This window comes from Macaca fascicularis, chromosome 9, assembly GCF_037993035.2.
Source record: "Macaca fascicularis isolate 582-1 chromosome 9, T2T-MFA8v1.1".
NCBI lineage: Eukaryota > Metazoa > Chordata > Mammalia > Primates > Cercopithecidae > Macaca > Macaca fascicularis.
In genome coordinates, this window is record NC_088383.1 from 10,423,362 (window position 1) to 10,448,822 (window position 25,461).

General features: G+C 37.7%; 1 long non-coding RNA gene across 5 annotated transcripts in view; it reads right to left on the minus strand.

Moving 5' to 3' along the window:
- LOC102138819 (uncharacterized) overlaps window positions 1-25,461 on the minus strand; it is a 996,710-nt gene that overhangs the window by 626,442 nt on the left and 344,807 nt on the right. For all 5 annotated transcript variants that reach the window (XR_010577831.1, XR_012417221.1, XR_012417220.1 and 2 more), the window contains one exon: window positions 10,710-10,850. This is a non-coding gene — a long non-coding RNA (uncharacterized lncRNA). The remainder of the gene's footprint in view (window positions 1-10,709; window positions 10,851-25,461) is intronic.

Consider the following 25,461-nt stretch of genomic DNA (forward strand, 5'->3'; position numbering starts at 1 on the left):
TTTATCTAGACAGAGTTTTGCTCTGTTGCCCAGGCTGGAATGCAATGGAGCGATCTTGGCTCACTGCAACCCCCGCCTCCTGGGTTCAAATGATTCTCCTGCCTCAGCTTCCCATGTAGCTGGGATGACAGGTGTGTGCCACCACACCTGGTTATTTATTTTTATTTTTTATTTTTTAGTAGGAACGGGGTTTCACCATGTTGGCCAAGCTGGTCTTGAACTCCTGACCTCAGGTGATCCACCCACCTCGGCCTCCCAAAGTGCTGGGATTACAGGTATAAGTCACTGTGCCCGGCCAGGGCCAGTTAGTTTCAATGGATTCATAGGGGCGGGGCCCTAATCCAGTGTGACTGGTGTGCTATCCTTATAGGAAGGGGAGCTTAGGACACAGAACACATGCACAGGAGGAAGGCCCTGGGAGAACACAGAGAGAAGGAAGCCATCTGCAAGTCAGGGAGAAAGCTGTTCCCAGAAACTGAATTTTCTGGCACCTTGTTCATGGGTTTTTGGCCTCCAGAACCATGAGAAAATAAATGTACGTTGTTGAAGCCACCTGGTCTGTGGGATATTGCTATGGCAGCTCAAGCCAACTAAGAGAGTTTCCACGGAAAGAACAAACAGGAAAAGTGAGTGTCCCCTACCGCGCCATGACTGGGAACGCCCAGGAGAGGAGGTGTGCAGCCCACTGAACATGAAGGAGTTTACTAGGTTACTCTGGGTCACAGCTGGACCATATTTGATGGCCAAGGCTGGTGGTGATCAGAGAACAGCCAGTGACATTCACCGGGGACTGCTTGGAAGGGTGAATTACTGTTGCAGTTCTCAAGAAATTGGCTGGGGCATCTGTATAACTTACTGGGAAGGCACCATGGGCATCCCCTGGGAAACCACCAGTAGGGGCATCTGTGGAATGTATGAAGCCACTAAACAGTTCCACTGAAGCCACTAACAACAATTCTACTGAAGCCACTAAAAACAGTTCCACTGAAGCCACTAACAGTTCCACTGAAGCCACTAATGGTTCCACTGATGCCAAATGCAGAGAGTCCACAGGCATCCTGTGCACCAGCTCAGCACCACAGAGCAAGGAAAAGAAAAGCATAGGTAAACCAGAAGCCCCTTTCTCCTCAGTGTCCTTCCAGCACCCTCCATGGCATCCCGCCAGCTGTCAAGGGAGAAAGGCTCTGGTATTACCAGCAGACAATCACGGGTGGATGAAGAGCCAAGAAGCAATACATTGGTAACAGGCACACCTTTGGGCAATCTCATGAACAGGTCATTTTCTTACTTACATTCAGGTAGCATGTTCCAGATTCTGGACAGACTATTTCATCATACACATAGATGCACCTGTTCCTTCAGTGGACTGCCCTGACGCACTGGGTGTATCAGAATGCAAGCTCTGCCATTCCCCAAATTAAGTGGATGCTCTCCAGCTCTGCCCACAGCCATGCAGGAGGATCTACACTAGATAATCCCAGGAGTATTTATTCTGTCTCTCAACCTTCTGGAAAATTTTCTCAGCCTTGATCTACCTTCTGCTTCACTAGAGATTTGATCTGGAAATTTATAACTGAAATATTTTCATAGTTTTCCAAGGCCCTAACATCATTTTATATAAATGCATGTGTGTGCGCACACGCACACACACACACACACACACAGACACACCCCTTTTAAATTTAGCTTTTCCTTTCCTGCTCAATAATCCAAATGATTTGGGACACAAGAAAAGCTCCAGTGCAAAGCACCTCTGCTTTGTTTTTAATTTTTATTTTTATTTCAATAGTTTTTGGGGTACAAGTGCCTTTTGGTGTCAGGGATAAGTTCTTCAGTGGTGATGTCTGAGATTTTAGTGCACTTGTCACCCAAGCAGTGTACACTATGCCTGCCCTATGTAGTCTTTTATCCCTCATCCCCCTCTGAATCTTCCCCCCACCTCGGAATCTTCAAAGTCCATTATATCATTCTCATGTTTCTTCATCCTCATAGCTTAGCTTCCACTTATAAGTCAAAACATATGATGTTTGGTTTTCCATTCCTGAGTTACTTCACTTAGAATAATGACCTTCAGCTCCATCCGAGTAGCTGCAAAAGACATTATTTCATTCCTTTTTTATGGCTGAGTAGTATTCCATGGCATATATATGCCACATTTTCTTCAACCATTCATTGATTGATGGGCACTAAGGCTGGTTCCATATTTTTGCAATCTAAAGTCCCTCTTTACATTTTCTTCCTTGGTGATTGTTCACAGGTATTGGTCACCAGCCCATCTCAAGTTCTATCATTGCTGAAAGTCTGTCTTGGTAGATAACCTTCAGTTTATCTACCAGGTTATATATATTGGGGGCCTCAGAGTGACACGTATCTCTTCTTTGACAGTGTCTCTTAAGGCCATCCTTTCTTTCCAAACTTTTGATGACTATGTCAGAAATAAAATATTCTTAATAATCGTCTTAGTCATAAAAGTAAGAAACATTGTTTCCTATCACCGTGTCTCTTACCTCTGTTTGCCACCATTCATGAGATACAAACATAATTGACGTTTTAAGTTAATTTTGTTAATTAACATGTTGCGAATGCTACTTTCCTTTTATATTTTTGTGATTAATTTAGTCTTTGGTGGTTAAAAACAGAGGAAAAACAGATAGATGGAACACACTAAATCGGCCAAAGTATCAATTTCCTCTTATTAGCTAATGCCTTGCAGAAAAATATAAGAGATTAATTTGTGAAGGGCATTTTTCAAGAGTGTCTTGGATCCTTTCATGGACATTTTATGGTTTTGTTCTATGGTTAAAGATTTAATACATTTTACAGTTCAAATTTCGAATTGGTTTTGTATACAAAGTTTCCCCAAATGCCTGCATTTTACGCTAAGGACTCAGCATGAAACAGTGCTGCTGAAACTCTTTTAAAATGTCTGAAAAACACTGTTAGCATTGGCTCTCATCTACTCATCAAGCAGATGTGGATGCACACTGCACTCTTTGAGCTGGGTTCTTCCAGGGTCTTGTTAAAGCTGTATGAGGGCCATCTGAAGCCCAAAGGGGGAAAAGGCCTTATGTAAAGCTTGGTACCATCTATAAATGGACAGAAAACAGAAGGGTTTGAAACTGTGCTCAACAACAGGCTTAAAAGTGAGGGTGCTACTGCACTACTGCAGAGAAAGGAACATTTACCAGGTTGCCTTTGATGAGACCAGGATATTTGTAAAGCCATTTTTACTGCAAAAGCACCTGACCCAATAAAGAACCGCAGTTCATAGTAAATACTCAGGCCCCATTCTGAGAGTGTCAGCATTTCTGTTGACTTAAAAATATATTTACCCTATGAGTTCCTCCCAGAGGACCCATGACATCTAGCTGGTAGCAGAAATCTACACAGTAAAGGCAGCATCCAAGGCAACAGTAGTTGTGCAATATCATCTCTCGAACTCTCAAATAAAGTAGAAGACAAGAATACTTGTTCTGTTCATTTTAATGCTCTCGCTCTGGACTTTCTATTAAGGCTAAGCCTCTGAGCAGTGCTATGTGTTTTGAACCTTGTTTTCCATTAGCAGCCATAAAAATAATTATCTAGAAACATCAAATATTTGCAATGCCTTGACCTGTCAAGCAACAGCATGAAATGGAACAAAGGCTGTTAAATCTTTTCAAAGCCCTTGGACAGAAGGTTGCTTTCTACTATTGCTGCGTGTGTGTTAAATATAAATGAATTGTGGTTTATTTTCACTCATGCTGTTTATTTACATACATGTTCCTCAAGCCAGCTACCTGATCAAGTGCTCTTGTATGAGCCTCAATTCAGAGTCTACAAAGCTGGTTAGTATTAGGAAAACTGTCAAGTCAGTCATTCCAGTGTGAATGATAGCTTTCTGAAATCCAGGTGTTTGCAGATTGTTAGCCAAGCTCTGCTGCTAGTTGATTTATTTTTTCCTGATACCCATAGATTTAGCAAAAATGTTTTTGCTGCAGTTGGGAAATGTTTACCCACATACTTGTGTCATCAAATTATGTAAATTTGAAACCTTGAAAAAATATCTTTGAAAGCATCATTAATTTCCTAGCTTGAGTGTAAGAGGAGACTTGGACCATTCTGAATGATTCTGGTTCAATAATGTAGGATATTTATTTTTGTGTTGAGTCGGAGTTTATAGAGTTATTTTTTATTTATTTTATTTATTTATTTATTTATTTATTTTTGAGATAGAGTCTCACTCTGTCACCTAGGCTGGAGTGCAGTGGTACAGTCTCTGCTCACTGCAACCTCCGCCTCCCAGGTTCAAGCAATTCTCCTACCTCAGCCTCCCGAGTAGCTAGGATTACAGGCACGTGCCACCGCACATGGCTAATTTTTTGTATTTTTTAGTAGAGACGGGGTTTCACCGTGTTAGCCAATACAGTCTCCATTTCCTGACCTTGTGCTCCACCCGCCTCTGCCTCCCAAAGTGCTGGGATTACAGGCGTGAACCACCGTGCCCAACCTATAAAGCTATTTTACTTTTCAAATGTAATATACTGCTGACAGTTCAAACATGAAGATTAAATGGCACAGCCTGATCGGTGTTATGCAATAGAGTCCCCACTGCCTATTCTGTATGGTACAGATCATTTCAAGTCTAGAAAATTCATACAGGAACAAAAAGAATTGTGCATCAACAAATTGTTTCCCATGATAAGTACAGAGCAAAAATAATAATTACATATAGAGGTGTGACTACTTGAAGCAATCCAGAAATAGAATACTACTGCATGAAAATGCAGTCTATTATATGTGCTCTCATATTCGTGATCCGTATTGTATCCCTGTAGATTTTTCAACTTCATTCATTAGAAGGAAAACATTGTATTATACTTTTTAGCTCAGCTCTCACATAAGGTGGCAAGATATATCCATTACTAAGGAAGTTCTATGCTATATTTTAGTAGTTCAGAGGTACCTAAGATATGGTTTATCTCCCCAAGGAACTAAGACTAGCTTCATATTTGTGCAAATATGGGTTTTCTCCTGCCTTCTTCAGTAATACCCTTGGGGCTAAGCATAAGTACTTAAAAAGACTGTCAAATGTAACTGAAAAGCAAGTGTAGCATATATAATTAAAACATAACGTAAAACAATTGTCCCTGCACCAAATCTTTCTACAGGGAACTTGATGTACTTCTTGTTCTGCTTGCACAATTGTTAACTTATTAAAACAAGGTGGACGAGTTTATCTGAACATAGCTGAATCGTTGTTAAAAAGCTAACTGTCTTGTCCATGAGAAGTTTCTGTAGTGTGTAAGATTCCTTGGTTCCTTCATCATTAACAATTCTCTGGATAATTCAGACTCATGAAGCATTTTGGTTCTAGTATGGATAGTTATGTAGCCATCATTTGAATCTGTGATGAAGTAGGGAAATGGCACAGGATCAATTCAACTTAATTCAGTTCCCCTATTCAGAGGAATCACTGGCTTAGTACCAGTATTTCTGACATTCCCATTTTATTCCCCAACTAAAATAAAACTCAGGCAATAATATTAACAACAGCACATTAGCAGGCACTATTAAAAACAAAAACAAAAACAAAAAAACTCAACTTACAAATGGGAGAGCTTCAGTAATAGCATTTTTTAACTACCTGTAACTGGGAAGAGGGTGGATCACAGGGGAACTACTTCACATTACCACTTAACTAAATAATTAAAGCACCTAAGATAGAAATAATGTCATATGTTTGGTGCAAAAAAAAGACAGTGAGGAAAAGCTACATATCTTTGAAAAAACATTTTATCTGTACGGAATAGAGTCAATTTGAGTAAGAAAAAAATGGTATGTCAAAGCACAAATACCTTCAGAAATTAATGATTTATGGATCTGGAAAAGACATAGCTCAAATTTCCCCTCTGTCATAAAGATTATGTTTATTACCAGGTGTAAATGATTTCTATTTTTGAGGTTCTGATATTTTTGATACATCTTATGTTATAGCTGTTTATGAATGTCTGCTTATTTTGATGAGGCCTTTTTAAAATATTAAGTTTCACTTATTCAGTCACTTAGCACATAATTTTTGAAGGACAACTTTATACACAGTGCTAGACATATGGCGGAAAATGAAGATGGTTCATTATGGCTCCTGCCCTTAGTAACTGTTTAAATCATATTTTGGAGAGTATCTTTTGTTTACTCCCCTGAAAACACAGCATAAATAGATACTGGTAAACTCCAAAGGATAAAAATAATAAATGGGCATACCTATTTTTATATAAATATTACTGTCTTTGTCCATTTGGGTTCCTATAATGAAATGCCTGAAACTGGGCAATGAATAAAGAACATAAATTTATTTCTTCACAGTTCTAGAAGCTGGAAAGTCCAAAATGAGGATGCCAACAGGTTTAGTGTCTTGTGGGGGCTGCTCTCTGCTTCCAAGGTGGCACCTAGAAAGCCACCTTGGAAGGTGTCCTCCAAAGTTGGAAGGGACAGAGGGCAAAATGGTGTCCTCCTAACCTGGACAGGACAGATGGCAAAAGGAGCTGAACTCACTCCTGCAAGCCCTTTCAAAAGGGTACTACTCCCACCTCTACTCACCTCCTAAAGGCCCCACCTCATAAAATTGTTACACTGGGGATTAAATTTCAACATGAACTTTGGAGGGGGCACAAGCATTGAAACCATAGCCATTACTCTCTGTGTATGTCTCTCCACTCACCTTACCACTCCTAAGAAGTCTAGGGTTGGGGCCAGCACCTGTCCCAGAAAGGTGCCCAGGTTTTCTCCCGAATTACCCATTCTGGATTTCTGTTCTTATTACCCAACCTTTTCAACATTTGCATCATATTTGGGCATTTGATATTTGCCTTTATTATATATATTGTCATGGGTGGCTGTTCACAAAGTAATTCTCTCTTTATTCTAATTTAATTCTACAAGTTCTCTTCATTGCATTATTAGAGATTCAGTTAAGATACAATTTCTCTGCCAGTTCATCTTGGTAACTCAACAGGTAAAGCAAACCCCAGGTCATTCTGTTGGAAGAGAATGTATTAACCTGTGAACTTGAACAGCTTTTGTTTTTCTTGCTGGGAAGGAAAGTCAAATATCCTTCATTATTATATTCCATCTGCACCCATCTCTCTGCCTCGTACACAACAAAATTTGAAATCTTGACTTTGTGTTCTAATTTAAATTTCATAGTTCCAGAATTTCCATATTTATAGCATACTATATGTTTCTTACACTTCAAATAATTTTGTAAATGAGAAATTGATTGTATAAATCTGCATTATTTGCATGTTATTTAACCGCCGTGCCTCAGCTCTAGCCATCTCTAATGGGAAATCATTTTGCATTCCTCCTTTATGGGGCAGTTTTTTAAGGTTAGAGTTAATAAATTTAAAATTGTTAAAATATCATCTGATACATTCTAAGCATTTAAAATGTTAGTTACACTTTATTATTGTTACTAATTTTTAATTAAATACCCCTTTAAGGGATAAAACAACTCAACAAGAAAAAGAAAATAACCCCATTAAAAACTGGGCAAAGGACATGAATGGATATTTATCAAAAGAAGAAATATAAGCGGCCAACGAACACGTGAAAAATGCACAGTATCAGTAATCATCAGACAAATGCAAATTAAAAGCACAATTAGATACTATCACATCAGTTAGAATGACTATTATTAAAAAGTCAAAAGACAACAGATGTTGGTGGGGATGCAGAGAAAAGGGAAGGCTTACATATTGTTGGTGGAAATTTAAATTAGTTTAACCTCTATGGAAGACACTATGGAGATCTCTCAAAGGATAAAAAATAGGATTGCCATTTGACTCAGCAATTCCACGACTGAGCATATACACAAAGAAAAATAAATCACTACATAAAAAAGATGCCTGTTCTCACATGTTCATTGCTTTACTGTTCACAATAACAAAGCCATGGAACCAGCCTAAGTTTCCATCAATAGTTGACTGGATAAAGAAACTGTGGTCTATATAAACCAAATAATACTATTCAGCCATAAAAAAGAATGAAGTTTTGTCCTTTGCGGCATCATAAATGAAGTTGGAGGCCATTATTCTAAGTGAACTAACTCTGAAACAGAGAATTAAATAACCCATGTTCTCACTTATAAGTGGGAGGTAAGCAATGGACACAAAGAGACATAAAAATGGAAATAATAGACACTGGGGACTCCAAAAGAGTTGGGAAGTGGGTTAGGATTGAAAAATTACATATGGGGTACAGTGTTCACAATTTGGGTAACAGTTACACTAGAAGCCCAATTCCAATCAGTACACAATATATCCACATAAGAAACATGCATCTATACTCTCTGAATCCAAAATAAAATAAAATTGAAAAAAAAAGATAAAACAGGATAAGTTTGTTAAATTGAAAAAAAAAACTAGTTCATAAATTCATAAGTTAAATTAGTAATGAACTTTTAATTACTATTATTCACTTTCTCTATTTTTACCTTATGTCTAAGTATAACGCTTTATTGATTCTTTCTCCAAATATTTATTTAATGGCTATTTTACACCAGTTACTTTCTAGACACTAGGTAAAAATAAAAGAATAAATAAGGCCAGGTAAAGTCTCTGGCTTCATGGAGCTTACGTTCTTGATTTTGAAAGAAACAAGTGGATAAAAAGAATGATTTTACTTGTTCAAACATGATGTTTTAGCAAGAGCAAAGTAAATAACAAAAAAAAAAAAAAAAAAAAAAGGAAAGAAACACATTTTAAGGGTAAACAATGTCATCTGCCTTTTGGATAGGACCCATGCAAACATAACCAGAGGTCACTCCCACTATGCTTATTGCTTACTTTAAAAAAAGAAAAACAACAACAACAAACAAAACCTGGCTCATTTTACCTGCTGAATCTGTGGTTTTCAAGCAGTTGTCTTTTACCAGCAACATCAACATCACCTGGAAACTTGGTAGAAATGCAAATTCTAGGGCCCCACCACAGACCTGCTGAATTCGAAACACTGGTGTTGGGACTTAGCAATCTGTGTTTACAAGAGCCCTTCAGGTGATTTGGATGAAGTAGTAAGGGGCACAGTCAGGGGAGTGAGGCAAGGTGGAGAACGTCAGCTTACCAAAATGAAAATCAGCTGGCGTGACTGATGCTCGCAATTACTATTTCTATATAGAGACACAGTTTGCAAAGTCATATAATTTTATACTAGTCAACTTTTACAACAGTTGCTATATGATTGTATTAGTCTGTTCTCATACTGCTATAAAGACATACTGGAGACTTGGTAATTTATAAAGCAAAGAGATTAGTTGACTCACGGTTCCATATGGCTGGGGAGACCTCAGGAAACTTACAATCATGGTGGAGGGTGAGAGAGAAGCAAAGGCATATCTTAATGGCAGCAGGTGAGACAGAGTGTGAGTGAGCACAGGAAAAACTACCATTTATTATATAAAACCATCAGATCTCATAGGGACTCACTCACTATTATGAGAACAGCATGGGGGAACTGCACCCATAATCCAATCACTTCCCACCTGGTTCCTCCCTTAACACCTGGGGATTACAATTTAAGATGAGATCTGGGTGGGGACTTAAGGTTAAACCATAGCAGTTATGAAATATGTTTATTTTAAAGATAGAAAAACTGAGAACTTTATATGTTAATTAAGTGAGAGAGTAAGGAAGGAACACAGGTATCCTGGCTGACTCTCCTATTATTCTTTCCATTAAAACACAAACTGTGGAAGGTTATTACCTATATGATCAAGCCCTCTAATGAGGTTTCCTTGCAAATCTCTAAGCTAACTGCAGTGGATTGAACATTTGTGTTCTCCCAAATTGATATGTTGAAATTCTAATACCCAAGGTGATAGTATTAAGAGGTGGGACTTTTAAGAGGTCATTAAACCAGGAGGGTAGAATTCCCATGAATGGGATTAGTGCCCTTATGGAAAGAAACCCAGGAGCTCTTATACCCTCTTTCTACCATGTGAGGATACAAGAAGACAGCCATCTGCAACCCAGAAGAAGGCCCTCATCACAGCCTGACCGTGTGGGCAGCCTGATCTCAGACTTGCAGCCTCCAGAGCTGGGAGAAATAAATTTCTGTTGTTTAGAAGCTACCCAGTTTATAGCACTTTGTTATATCAGCCAGAACTAAGATACTAACTACACTCTAAGCCCAAATATGATTTTCTTTGTTTCTTTTTGTTGTTGTTTCTCTTTGAAGAACACTGAGATTCAAAGAAAAAAAAAAAAGGAATTGAAAGTGAATCTAAAATTTAATTCAAAATAGAAAAGTAATATGCAAAACGTTTCCCAAAATTGCTGTGTCATGTTATAGTTGGCATCACTCTTTCCTTAAGACAATTGTAACATATAAGAAAAAAGTACATGGCATCCCCAGGAGGCTTATCTAGTAGATCGGGGCTCTTATTGGTACACCCCATGGAACATGGCATAAGCTTCATGGTGTTTTATGATCCAGGCTCAAAAGTCACATAAGGCCACTTCTGTCCCATTCCATGGGACACTTGTGGCATACTCTATTGGTCAAAGCAGTCCAAGCCTGCCTTGATTTAAAGGGAAAGAAAACTGTCTTTATGTCTTGATGGCAGGAGTACCAAAGCTTGTGTAGTGATGTCTTCACTGACCTCAAGCTGCCATAGTCCAATTTTTGAGCACAAATTATTTCCATTTCTCCCTTTTGCAAAACATACTCACTCTCCACGAAGATCCTCAAAGGTCTTATTCCATTCCAAGCTCAGGCCCAAGGTCCAAGATATTTTAATCTGCATCAGATCCAGGTGGGGCTCAGCCCTTCTGGTTCAATGGCTCAGGTATGTCTTCTCTTGGCTTAAAGGCCTATTAACCAAAAAGACAAGTTATTTGCTTTCCATATACCCAACACAAAATGGAGGGCTAGGCATGCTTTTATATGACAGCAATATCCAAGTCAATTCAAAGAGAGGGAACAGGCCATACATGGCAGTCCCTGGCCTGTAGCAATATTAAACCTAGCAGGACACTGGTCAATTATCTCCGTTTAGGGCCCCATATTGCACCCAGGGTAGAACCCTGTGACTGCAGGGTCTGTGTTCTAATCCTTTGTTTCACCCTCTGAGACATGCTTTCTTTCTCATAATAACCCATGTTCCCAGCTGCAGTTTTTTCAGCCTGCTTCCTGCTCATAAAAATTTAGAGGTCCCGATATTCATTTCAGTGGGGTTTTTCTCTGTCCCTTTTAATCTAACCTGGTAAAATTGCTAAAACTTTATAGATTTCTTATGCAACAATAATCCACTCCATTAGAAAAAGCCACACCCACACATTTATTTTGGGTATGTCCTTCTCTACCTTCACTATTTCTGATGTGTTTTTAGCACAGTATCCTTCAGATTTTTAGAATCTCTGTTGTTTACCAGAGAGGGCCTGCCAGACACAGCTGTCATACATTTACAAGGCCTCTGGCTTCCGGAAAGTATCTTCGTGGAACGGCCTTGGATCTTTGTAAAATCTGAATAAAGGCTTGGATAGTCATAGCCATGGATTAATTTTAACCTTTGCCCCAGGCTGTTTCCAGGCTTTAAGTTCAGTTTGCTAACTGGAAAGACTGCCGTGGGCACTTTAAAATGTCCTGCAAATTCTATTGGAAAACTACAAAATGTGTTATTTTCTTCAACGCTCTCCATTGGCACTGGTCATTGACAATGCGCAGAAGCTAGATAGCATTTTCAGTATTCTGCCTGGAAGTCCCCTTAACTAGACTCCAAGTCTATTCAGTACATTCAGTATTTTCCACATTACCAGAGGTGACAGTTTTAATGTCTCGCTCAAAATTTCAGAGAAAGTAAATTTGCCCTGGAACTACAATGAAGATTACTGTGAGACCATCACCCCGGTGTCTGAGCCCCTCAGTGAACTCCAGCACTTGTTTTCTTGGCTATTCAATCAGGTGTCACTGTCAGGCATCCTTAAAGATGGAAATTAGATAGTAGAGATTTAAGTAATCACTGCATTTCTAATTGGACTGAAGATGGTCTTTAACTTTTGCTTGAATCCAGAATCATAACATATATTGGCCCTTTCGTTGGTTATCTGGTTAAGAAGGTATATCTCAGAATGGCTGTGGAATCTATCCTGCATGTGTGTACCTTTGCACAAGCTGATTGTGGAACAGACCATGGCTCTTTGCCTTTGCTTTCCAGTTTAGTTTCTTTGTTTTCTTTTCTTTTCTTTTCTTTTTTTTTGAAACAGAGTCTTGCTGTGTCATCCAGGCTGGAGTGTTGGCCAGGCTGGTCTCGAACTCCTGAGTTCAAGTGATCTGTCTGCCTCAGCAGTGGCGCCATCTTGGCTCACTGCAACCTGTGCCTCCCAGGTTCAAGAGATTCTCATGCCTCAGCATCCCAGGTAGCTGGGATTACAGGCACACACCACCATACCAGGCTAATTTTTCTATTTTTAGTAGAGACAGGGTTTCACCATGTTGGCCAGGCTGTTCTCAAAATCCTGAACTCAAGTGATCCATCTGCCTCTACCTTCCAAAGTGCTGGGCATGAACCACTTCACCCAGCTCAGTTTAGTTTAAATTATAACTTAATTTTTTTCTTGGCCTTGCGGTTTAGTTACAATTATAACTACTATAGATTTAACCAACTTTTAACCTTTTTAAGCCATGCTGGAGTCTTATAAAAATACTTTTTGAAAAATTGCTTCTGTATTTTAACTAACACAAACACTGTCGCAATATTCTTAAAATCAGTCTCACGTCACCTGCCTCAGGTTGTCGGCCTCATTTTTAATGCTACTTTTAAACAAAAGGTATTTGATTTCTGTTCCTCTTGGTTACCCTTTGCATAATCCCTAATTTAAAACTGCCAGTTCCTTATGTTCATCACTTAAAAAGAAACACATTATCAGGTAAGAAACTCACTCACTATAAAAGTGCAGAAACACTTTTTGCTTCATTCTTATTACAGTGGCATGTATATCTGATTAGTCTCCAGTACTGGTTTTTATAAAGCTCCATGAGAAATGGCACATTTTAAAAAAATTATCCAAGATATTAAACAATATGGATAACAAATTTCTTACTGTCCAAATGTAAGTGTGAACCTACTTTACCTGAAAGATGACAGACTATACTTTAGCAGGTTAGTAGGTGGCCATACAGTAGTAGCATGAATGGGGAGTCATTTTTAGAACACTCGTTTTTGCACATAAACATGGTGCGGGCCTAGGACAAAATGCATACTTTGTAGGAAAATTAAGCATTGGAAAGCACAAATCTTTGTAGCAGCCTGTTAACCTGTTTGCCTGACTTCATTCTTAAACCTTACCAACCCACTGATGTTGGTGTGAACCTTGTTATGCAAATCAGATCATGCCATTCTCCTGGTAAAAATATGCTAACCCGCTCACTTTACTCAGGAGAAAGTCTTTAACTGCTTATTAGTACTCTTGAGATCTGTATCATTTACTGCCCAAGCCCCTCTACTGACACTTCTATTTTTAACTACCCTGCCTTTTACTCCCCACCACTTGTAGCCCTGCCCATGAAAGCAAAAGTGACCTATTTTCAGTATTGTTCAAACAGTTGCATGTCTCCCTTTGGGACTTTGCGTATGCTATTCTTTCTGCCTGGAACCTTCCTTCAACCTACCCTACTTTCAATCACGTTCATACAATCAGGAGGATTGCTTGAGCCCTAGAGGTGGAGGATTCGGTGAGCTATGATTGCACCACTGCACTCCAGTCTGAGTGAGACAGTGAGATCCTGTCTTAAAAAAAAAAAAAAGAAAAAAAAAAAAAGTGTCATTACCTCACATCATATCTAAAAATTAACTCAAAACTGGTCAAAGATCTAAATGTAAATTTTCATGACCTTGGCGTAGGCAATGATTTTTTAGCAATGAACATCAAAAGCACAAAAAGCAATGAAAGAAAAATATTCAGGCATGACTTCATCAAAGTTTAAACTTTTTATCCTTCAAAAGACACAATCAGTAAAGTAAAAGGCCACACAGAATGGAAGAAATGTACAAATCCTTTATTAGATAAGGGACTAGAGTCCAGAACATATTGAGAACTTCCACAACTCAAAGATAAAATGAAAATATAATTTAAAAATAAAAATTTAAAAACGACCAAAGGACCTGAGTAGACATATCTCCAAAGACGATATACAAGTAGCTAATACACAAAAGAAAAGATGATTACCACTATGAGTTATTAGGAAATACACATCAAAACAGCATAACTGAAATTTAAAACCTATTGAGAAACAGATCCCTAGATACCCATCTTCCCAGCCCCTGCGAACCACCATTATTTTCTCTGCTTCTATGAATTTGACAATTTTAAATACTTCATATAAGCAAAGCATGCAATGTTGTCCTTCTGTGATGGGTTTATTTACTTAGGATAATGTTCTCCAGGTTGATCCATGTTGTAACAAATGGCAGTGTTTTCTTCTTTTCAAAGCCTGAATACTATTCCATTACATGTCTGTATATATCACATTTTGTTTATTCATCTGTTAATGATATTTGGGTTGTTTCCATATCTTGGCTATTGTGAACAATGCTGCAATGAACACAGAAGTACAGACATCTCTTCAAGATCCTAATGTTCATTCTTTGAGTATATACCCAGAGGTGGAATTCCCGGATCATACAGTAGTTCTGTTTTTAATTTTGAGGAACTTTCAGACTGTTTCCCATAATGGCTGAAACATTTTACATGCTTACCCACAGTGTACAACAAGAGTTCCAATTTCTTGCTAATGCTTGTTATCTTTTGGTTTTTATTTTTTTTAATTTTTGATAGCAGTCATCCTAACAGCTGTGAGGTAATATCTCATTTTTCATTCTTGTTTTAATTTACATTTCCATCATTATCAGTGATGTTGAGCACTTTTCCATACGCCTGTTGGTCATTCGTGTGTCTTCCTTGGAGAAATGTCTATTCAGGTCCTTTGCTGTTTTGTAATCAAATTAGTTTTGTTTTCTTTTTTTTTCTAATGAGTTTTAGGAGTTTCTTAAGAGAGTCAATTTAATGTTATGTGAATTATACTTCAATTGTTAAAAATTAAAAATGACTTCATAATCTTTTTTTTTTTTTCTTATAAACAGGAGGTGGTAGTGGGATTTAGAGGCTGTTTGGTCTCATGTAGAATAAATTTTTAAAATTAAGTGCAGTAATAATGCTTTCACCTTTCTCTACTAAATTTACTTGACCCTTCTTTATTAAAAATTAAGTACTAAACGTGTTTAGGGCCATAAGAAAAGATAAATAGGAAGTGCCCTGAATAAAGGCACTCAGCTGAAGTGGCAACTGGGAGCTCAAACCCAAGCCATTGCCCATTTCCAAGCCCCACATGCTTGGATTTGCCAAAAGTAAGAGGTGCTGCTTTAAAATTTGCACAAAGGTGCTATGTGATCTAGCATTAAAATTGACATAAATCATGCAGGAGAAAGACAGAAAGAGATAGATGCTCTTCTGATATCATTTTAATTTTCATTTTTAATGCAAAGAGAACTATTATGTCACACTTAATGGCAAATAAGAGCAGGAGACTCTCTAAATAATAATATGTATTCAGGAGTAGGCATTTCGATGGTAATAAATATGCCATAGTAAACTATGTGCATAGTGAGGGAGTTAAAGGAAGAAAAAGGCTTTTAACAAAAAAACAAGAAGGGTTACATAACTGCTTTAAATCAATTATCCTTGGCTACAAATGGCAAGAACAAGGGTAGCACCAGTCCAAAGATGGACAGGCAGTTCCTGGGCAGATGTCCTCATAGAATTATGCGTGTGTGTGTGTGTGTACACACATTACTGTTAACTTTAGTTAACAGTAAGACAAATTTGTTTGTAAAATAAGCTAAGTTTTATCAAATTTTGCCTGATCATTTACACAAGTGCAGAAAGAATAGTGATTTGACTACGTAGGAGTCTCAGGTTTAACAACCTCTTGAGGCAAAAAAGCCAAACCAAGGCAGGCTTTAAACTTTGCCACTAGTGCCTATGAGCAATTTAAATATGGCATTCCCATTAAAATGTAAGTGATACAGGAATGTTTTCAATTTTATCTTATTATAAAAAAGCAGACTCTTATCAAACTTATTCAAAAACTATATTGTCAAAAATATAACGATACAGTTTCCAAATTTCGAAGGGATTAACTTAGGAGAAAAAATAAATGTTTTTATATTTGTTTACAAAAGCATACTTTCCCAAATTCTTGTAAACATTAAATAGTTACTTTATTTTTGTTTAATTTTACTTAATTTAAGTCCTGGGATACATGTGCAGAATGTGCAGGTTTGTTATATAGGTATACATGTGCCATGGTGGTTTGCTGCACCTGTCAACCTGTCATCTAGGTTTTAAGCCCTGCATGTATTAGGTATTTGTCCTAATGCTCTCCCTTCCCTTCCCCCCACCCGCCACCCCCTGACAAGCCCCAGTGTGTGTTGTTCCCCTCCCTATGTCCATGTGTTCTCATTGTTCAACTCCCACTTATGAGTGAGAACATGTGGTGTTTGGTTTTCTGTTTCTGTGTTACTTTGCTGAGGACGATGGTTTCCAGTTTCATCCATGTCCCTGCAAAAGACATGAATTCATTCTTTTTAATGGCTTTATAGTATTCTATGGTGTATATATTCCACATTTTCTCTATCCAGTCTATCACTGAAGGGCATTTGGGTTGGTTCCAAATCTTTGCTATTGTGAATAGTGCTGCAATAAACAGATGTGTGCATGTCTTTATAGTAGAATGATTTATAATCCTTTGGGTATAGTCAGTAATGGCATTGGTGCGTCAAATGGTAGTTCTGGTTCTACATCCTTGAGGAATCACACTGTCTTCCACAATGGTTGAACTAATTTACTCTGCCATCAACAGTGTAAAAGCATTCCTATTTCTGCACATTCTCTCCAGCATCTGTTGTTTCCTGCTTTTTAATGACCACCATTCTAATTGGAGTGAGATGGTATCTCATTGTGGTTTTGATCTCCATTTCTCTAATGACCAATGGAACAGAACAGAGACCTCAGAAATAACACCACACATCTACAACCATCTGATCTTCAACAAATCTGACAAAAATAAGCAATGGGTAAAGGATTCCCTATTTAATAAATGGTGCTAGGAAAACTGGCTAGCCATATGCTGAAAACAGAAACTGGACTCCTTCCTTACACCTTATACAAAAATTAACTCAAGATGGATTAAAGACTTAAACGTAAAACCTAAAACCATAAAAACACTAGAAGAAAACCTAGGCAGTACCATTCAAGACATAGGCGTTGGCAAAGACTTCATGACTAAACCACCAAAAGCAATAGCAACAAAAACCAAAATTGACAAATGGGATCTAATTAAACTAAAGAGCTTCTGCACAGCAAAAGAAACTATCATCACAGTGAACAAGCAACCTACAGAATGGGAGAAAATTTTTTCAATCTATCCATGTGACAAAGGTGTAATATCTGGAATCTACAAGGAACTTAAACAATTTTACAAGAAAAAAAATAACTAATCAAAAAGTGGGTGAAGGATATGAACAGACACTTCTTAAAAGAAGACATTTATGTGGCCAACAAACATATAAAAAAAGCTAATCATCACTGGTCATTACAGAAATATGAGATTGTTTAAGAGAAACTTTTCTTAAATCTGAAAAACAAAAGCTTTAAGAATCAACAATATTTCAAATTAAAACCATACAAACAATATTTTCATTAGTTATTCAACCTCACGTATTACACTTTTGTTCTGCTTGATCTTGTTAATAGTGTCACAAATTCATCAGTAACTTCATTAGAGTTCTGGAAAATTTTTATTTAGTTCATTGATCTTAAAGTTATTAAAACCCTGTGTTCAAGAGTGCTTGTTAGACTTTTTCTCATGAATCTGATTACAGGTTTCTTTAGTGAGAAATCAAAAGTGTTGATGACAAAGGCTTATTAGTACAGTAGCCATAGTTAAAATTCTGATGGACATTCATTATGACTAGCAATTGACAAGGAAATTTGGTTATTTCAGTGGCATACAATATTTTCATATGACAACCAAAATTATGACTAATGTTACTAGATTTCTTTGAACTTAAATAATTTTTAAAATACTTAGTATACCCATGAATGTAACTGAAAGATCTAAAATCACTTGTCATTTGACAATACTTCCCATACAATTTAACACATTAAATAAGCCTAATTATTTCATATCTCTATAAAATGTGAGATACCTACCTCCTTTGAAGCTCTCTGGACCCAACTAGAAAGTATCAAAGTTAATGCTGGTCAAAAAGACTTAATCTAGAACTTTAGCACTAGAGAAGTCTGCCACAGATGTCAACAGTTTAAAACAACTCATTGAAACAGTATCACATGTCATTATGAAATACTGTCATCACTTAATCAGAGTGACAATCAAAATACTTCAAAAGCAATAAGAAAGTTACACAGAACATTTTTCAAACTCATTTTTCCTACGTAATCAATAAAAACCAATAAATACAATTTGAAACACATGAAATTATATTGCTAAAACAGAACGTATTTTTTCTTAAGCCAGTTACATAAAAGCTGAAAAGCCCCTGCAGTTGATTGCTTTTTCTTATGAAAAACCCATTGAGATAATTGAGAAGTTAAACCTGATGAAAATCTGCTTGAACTTAATCAGACATAGGAAGAGTGTGTGTCCAAGGTTATGAGTATACACCACATAAAAGAGGAATGTGAACAAGAAAACTAGTATCTTGTGAAGGGGAATACATGGCTCTTAGGAAAAGTACAGAAAGTTTTATGATTACATGGAACAATTCAGACATGTCAAGTAAAAGCAAAGAGTAGAGAATCAAGTGTATTGGGGAAAAAAATATTCTCTACACTGTAAAGTTGCAGTTTAGAAGATGTTTAGAAATTTAAAGAAACAGATTCCAAAATTAAATCAAAACCTCTTGCAAATTTTACTAAGATCAGATCAATACTTCAAGGAAATCTTCTTATTCTAAGCCAAGGGGACAGCATATTAGTTTTGTGTCAGTATATTTTTAATATCAAAGCTCAATGTTTAGAAAAATTTGTAATTCCATTCTATATAGCCAACTTGATTACACACAAAATGTCTTTCACAAATTCATTTTGCATAAACCTTGCATGACTTACTTATATTTTCCATGACTTAACTTAGACCTTTAGTTTTGTCCTATATAACTTTTTTTTTTTTTTTTCAGACAGAGTCTTGCACTACCGCCAGGCTGGAGTGCAGTGGCGCAATCTCGGCTCACTGCAATCACTGCCTCCCAGGTTCAAGCGATTCTCCTGTCTCAGCCTCCCAAGTAGCTGGGATTACAGGCATGTGCCAACACTCTCAGCTACTTTTTGTATTTTTAGTAGAAACGGGGTTTCACCATGTTGGCCAGGCTGGTCTCAAACTCCTGACCTCGTGATCCACCCACCTCGGCCTCCCAAAGTGCTGGGATTACAGATGTGAGCCACCATGCCCTGCCTATACTTCCTTTTTCTTAAATAACCAGTCATTTTATGTGAGGACAAAATATCTAGCAAATAAGATTATTTCTCATACAAAGATAGTCTCTTTTTTTGTTATACCTTTGTATGCAAAATTATATATATATATAAATAAATTAGAATTTTTGACTCTTAGCAACCTTAATTTCTACTGAAAACTTAAAACATTTTAAACTCTGTCACATATCAGTATTCCATAGATGAGAATAGTTTTATAATTTTTAGAGATGTTTCTGCATTATAAAATTTTTATGTGTATTCATAGACTCAAACACTTTATCTTTCTATAAAAAATTAAGAAGCCAAGAAAAAATTTATATTTATTTTTAGCAATGTGTGTTTCATTAGTTTATCTCCTTTGTGAGTAACTCAGACATTTAATTTTAATCAGTATACATCATTAACATAACTTTAAGATTTCAAATGGCATTAAAAGTTTATTCATAAATGTTTACCTTATTAACATTTACCTTATTTATTTTAAAAAATTATACCCAGATTAGTTATGAAAACTAAGATATTAAACAAAGCTAGTCATTACTTCAAGCTGTCTTTCAGTTAACCATTTATTTATTTATTTATTTATTTATTTATTTATTATTATACTTTAAGTTGTAGGGTACATGTGCACAACGTGCAGGTTTGTTACATATGTATACTTGTGCCATGTTGGTGTGCTGGACCCATCAACTCGTCATTTACATCAGGTATAACTCCCAATGCAATCCCTCCCTCCTCCCCCCTCCCCATGATAGGCCCCGGTGTGTGATGTTCCCCTTCCTGAGTCCAAGTGATCTCATTGTTCAGTTCCCACATATGAGTGAGAACATGTGGTGTTTGGTTTTCTGTTCTTGTGATAGTATGCTAAGAATGATGGTTTCCAGCTGCATCCATGTCCCTACAAAGGACATGAACTCATCCTTTTTTATGGCTGCACAGTATTCCATGGTGTATATGTGCCACATTTTCTTAATCCAGTCTATCTTGATGGACATTTGGGTTGGTTCCAAGTCTTTGCTATTGTGAATAGTGCCGCAATAAACATACGTGTGCATGTGTCTTTATAGCAGCATGATTTATAATCCTTTGGGTATATACCCAGTAATGGGATGGCTGGGTCATATGGTACATCTAGTTCTAGATCCTTGAGGAATCGCCATACTGTTTTCCATAATGGTTGAACTAGTTTACAATCCCACCAACAGTGTAAAAGTGTTCCTATTTCTCCACATCCTCTCCAGCACCTGTTGTTCCCTGACTTTTGAATGATCGCCATTCTAACTGGTGTGAGATGGTATCTCATTGTGGTTTTGATTTGCATTTCTCTGATGGCCAGTGATGATGAGCATTTTTTCATGTGTCTGTTGGCTGTATGAATGTCTTCTTTTGAGAAATGTCTGTTCATATCCTTTGCCCACTTTTTGATGGGGTTGTTTGTTTTTTTCTTGTAAATTTGTTTGAGTTCTTTGTAGGTTCTGGATATTAGCCCTTTGTCAGATGAGTAGATTGCAAAAATTTTCTCCCATTCTGTAGGTTGCCTGTTCACTCTGATGGTAGTTTCTTTTGCTGTGCAGAAGTTCTTTAGTTTAATGAGATCCCATTTGTCAATTTTGGCTTTTGCTGCCGTTGCTTTTGGTGTTTTAGACATGAAGTCTTTGCCCATGCCTATGTCCTGAATGGTACTACCTAGGTTTTCCTCTAGGATTTTTATGGTATTAGGTCTAACATTTAAGTCTCTAATCCATCTTGAATTAATTTTCGTATAAGGAGTAAGGAAAGGATCCAGTTTCAGCTTTCTACTTATGGCTAGCCAATTTTCCCAGCACCATTTATTAAATAGGGAATCCTTTCCCCATTTCTTGTTTCTCTCAGGTTTGTCAAAGATCAGATGGCTGTAGATGTGTGGTATTATTTCTGAGGACTCTGTTCTGTTCCATTGGTCTATATCTCTGTTTTGGTACCAGTACCATGCTGTTTTGGTTACTGTAGCCTTGTAGTAGAGTTTGAAGTCAGGTAGCGTGATGCCTCCAGCTTTGTTCTTTTGACTTAGGATTGTCTTGGAGATGCGGGCTCTTTTTTGGTTCCATATGAACTTTAAAGCAGTTTTTTCCAATTCTGTGAAGAAACTCATTGGTAGCTTGATGGGGATGGCATTGAATCTATAAATTACCTTGGGCAGTATGGCCATTTTCACGATATTGATTCTTCCTATCCATGAGCATGGTATGTTCTTCCATTTGTTTGTGTCCTCTTTTATTTCACTGAGCAGTAGTTTATAGTTCTCCTTGAAGAGGTCCTTTACATCCCTTGTCAGTTGGATTCTTAGGTATTTTATTCTCTTTGAAGCAATTGTGAATGGAAGTTCATTCCTGATTTGGCTCTCTGTTTGTCTGTTACTTGTGTATAAGAATGCTTGTGATTTTTGCACATTAATTTTGTATCCTGAGACTTTGCTGAAGTTGCTTATCAGCTTAAGGAGATTTTGGGCTGAGACAATGGGGTTTTCTAAATATACAATCATATCATATGCAAACAGGGACAATTTGACTTCTTCTTTTCCTAACTGAATACCCTTGATTTCTTTCTCTTGCCTAATTGCCCTAGCCAGAACTTCCAACACTATGTTGAATGGGAGTGGTGAGAGAGGGCATCCCTGTCTTGTGCCACTTTTCAAAGGGAATTTTTCCAGTTTTTGCCCATTCAGTATGATATTGGCTGTGGGTTTGTCATAAATAGCTCTTATTATTTTGAGGTACGTTCCATCAATACCGAATTTATTGAGCGTTTTTAGCATGAAGGGCTGTTGAATTTTGTCAAAAGGCTTTTCTGCATCTATTGAGATAATCATGTGGTTCTTGTCTTTGGTTCTGTTTATATGCTGGATTATGTTTATTGATTTGCGAATGTTGAACCAGCCTTGCATCCCAGGGATGAAGCCCACTTGATCATGGTGGATAAGCTTTTTGATGTGCTGCTGAATCCGGTTTGCCAGTATTTTATTGAGGATTTTTGCATCGATGTTCATCAGGGATATTGGTCTAAAATTCTCTTTTTTTGTTGTGTCTCTGCCAGGCTTTGGTATCAGGATGATGTTGGCCTCATAAAATGAGTTAGGGAGGATTCCCTCTTTTTCTATTGATTGGAATAGTTTCAGAAGGAATGGTACCAGCTCCTCCTTGTACCTCTGGTAGAATTCAGCTGTGAATCCATCTGGTCCTGGACTTTTTTTGGTTGGTAGGCTATTAATTATTGCCTCAATTTCAGAGCCTGCTATTGGTCTATTCAGGGATTCAACTTCTTCCTGGTTTAGTCTTGGAAGAGTGTAAGTGTCCAGGAAATCATCCATTTCTTCTAGATTTTCCAGTTTATTTGCGAAGAGGTGTTTATAGTATTCTCTGATGGTAGTTTGTATTTCTGTGGGGTCGGTGGTGATATCCCCTTTATCATTTTTAATTGCGTCGATTTGATTCTTCTCTCTTTTCTTCTTTATTAGTCTTGCTAGTGGTCTGTCAATTTTGTTGATCTTTTCAAAAAACCAACTCCTGGATTCATTGATTTTTTGGAGGGTTTTTTGCGTCTCTATCTCCTTCAGTTCTGCTCTGATCTTAGTTATTTCTTGCCTTCTGCTAGCTTTCGAATGTGTTTGCTCTTGCTTCTCTAGTTCTTTTAATTGCGATGTTAGAGTGTCAATTTTAGATCTTTCCTGCTTTCTCTTGTGGGCATTTAGTGCTATAAATTTCCCTCTACACACTGCTTTAAATGTGTCCCAGAGATTCTGGTATGTTGTATCTTTGTTCTCATTGGTTTCAAAGAACATCTTTATTTCTGCCTTCATTTCGTTATGTACCCAGTAGTCATTCAGGAGCAGGTTGTTCAGTTTCCATGTAGTTGAGTGGTTTGGATTGAGTTTCTTAGTCCTGAGTTCTAGTTTGATTGCACTGTGGTCTGAGAGACAGTTTGTTATAATTTCTGTTCTTGTACATTTGCTGAGGAGTGCTTTACTTCCAATTACGTGGTCGATTTTGGAGTAAGTACGATGTGGTGCTGAGAAGAATGTATATTCTGTTGATTTGGGGTGGAGAGTTCTATAGATGTCTATTAGGTCTGCTTGCTGCAGTGATGAGTTCAATTCCTGGATATCCTTGTTAACTTTCTGTCTCGTTGATCTGTCTAATGGTGACAGTGGAGTCTTGAAGTCTCCCATTATTATTGTATGGGAGTCTAAGTCTCTTTGTAAGTCTCTAAGGACTTGCTTGATGAATCTGGGTGCTCCTGTATTGGGTGCATATATATTTAGGATAGTTAGCTCTTCCTGTTGAATTGATCCCTTTACCATTATGTAATGGCCTTCTTTGTCTCTTTTGATCTTTGATGGTTTAAAGTCTGTTTTATCAGAGACTAGTATTGCAACCCCCGCTTTTTTTTTTGTTCTCTATTTGCTTGGTAAATCTTCCTCCATCCCTTTATTTTGAGCCTATGTATGTCTCTGCGTGTGAGATGGGTCTCCTGAATACAGCAGACTGATGGGTCTTGACTCTTTATCCAGTTTGCCAGTCTGTGTCTTTTAATTGGAGCATTTAGTCCATTTACATTTAAGGTTAAGATTGTTATGTGTGAACTTGATCCTGCCATTATGATATTAACTGGTTATTTTGCTTGTTAGTTGATGCAGTTTCTTCCTAGCCTCGATGGTCTTTACATTTTGGCATGTTTTTGCAATGGCTGGTACCGGTTGTTCCTTTCCATGTTTAGTGCTTCCTTCAGGGTCTCTTGTAAGGCAGGCCTAGTGGTGACAAAATCTCTAAGCATTTGCTTATGTGTAAAGGATTTTATTTCTCCTTCACTTATGAAACTTAGTTTGGCTGGATATGAAATTCTGGGTTTAAAATTCTTTTCTTTAAGAATGTTGAATATTGGCCCCCACTCTCTTCTGGCTTGGAGAGTTTCTGCTGAGAGATCTGCTGTTAGTCTGATGGGCTTCCCTTTGTGGGTAACCCGACCTTTCTCTCTGGCTGCCCTTAAGATTTTTTCCTTCATTTCAGCTTTGGTGAGTCTGGCAATTATGTGTCTTGGAGTTGCTCTTCTCGAGGAGTATCTTTGTGGCGTTCTCTGTATTTCCTGGATTTGAATGTTGGCCTGCCCTACTAGGTTGGGGAAGTTCTCCTGGATGATATCCTGAAGAGTGTTTTCCAACTTGGTTCCATTTTCCCCCTCACTTTCAGGCACCCCAATCAGATGTAGATTTGGTCTTTTTACATAATCCCATACTTCTTGCAGGCTTTGTTCATTTCTTTTTCTTCTTTTTTCTTTAGGTTTCTCTTCTCGCTTCATTTCATTCATTTGATCCTCAATCGCTGATACTCTTTCTTCCAGTTGATTGAGTCGGTTACTGAAGCTTGTGCATTTGTCACGTATTTCTCGTGTCATGGTTTTCATCTCTTTCATTTCGTTTAGGACCTTCTCTGCATTAATTACTCTAGCCATCAATTCTTCCACTTTTTTTTCTAGATTTTTAGTTTCTTTGCGCTGGGTACGTAATTCCTCCTTTAGCTCCGAGAAATTTGATGGACTGAAGCCTTCTTCTCTCATCTCGTCAAAGTCATTCTCCGTCCAGCTTTGATCCATTGCTGGCGATGAGCTGCGCTCCTTTGCCTGGGGAGATGCACTCTTATTTTTTGAATTTCCAGCTTTTCTGCCCTGCTTTTTCCCCATCTTTGTGGTTTTATCTGCCTCTGGTCTTTGATGATGGTGATGTACTGATGGGGTTTTGGTGTAGGTGTCCTTCCTGTTTGATAGTTTTCCTTCTAACAGTCAGGACCCTCAGCTGTAGGTCTGCTGGAGATTGCTTGAGGTCCACTCCAGACCCTGTTTGCCTGGGTATCAGCAGCAGAGGCTGCAGAAGATAGAATATTTCTGAACAGCAAGTGTA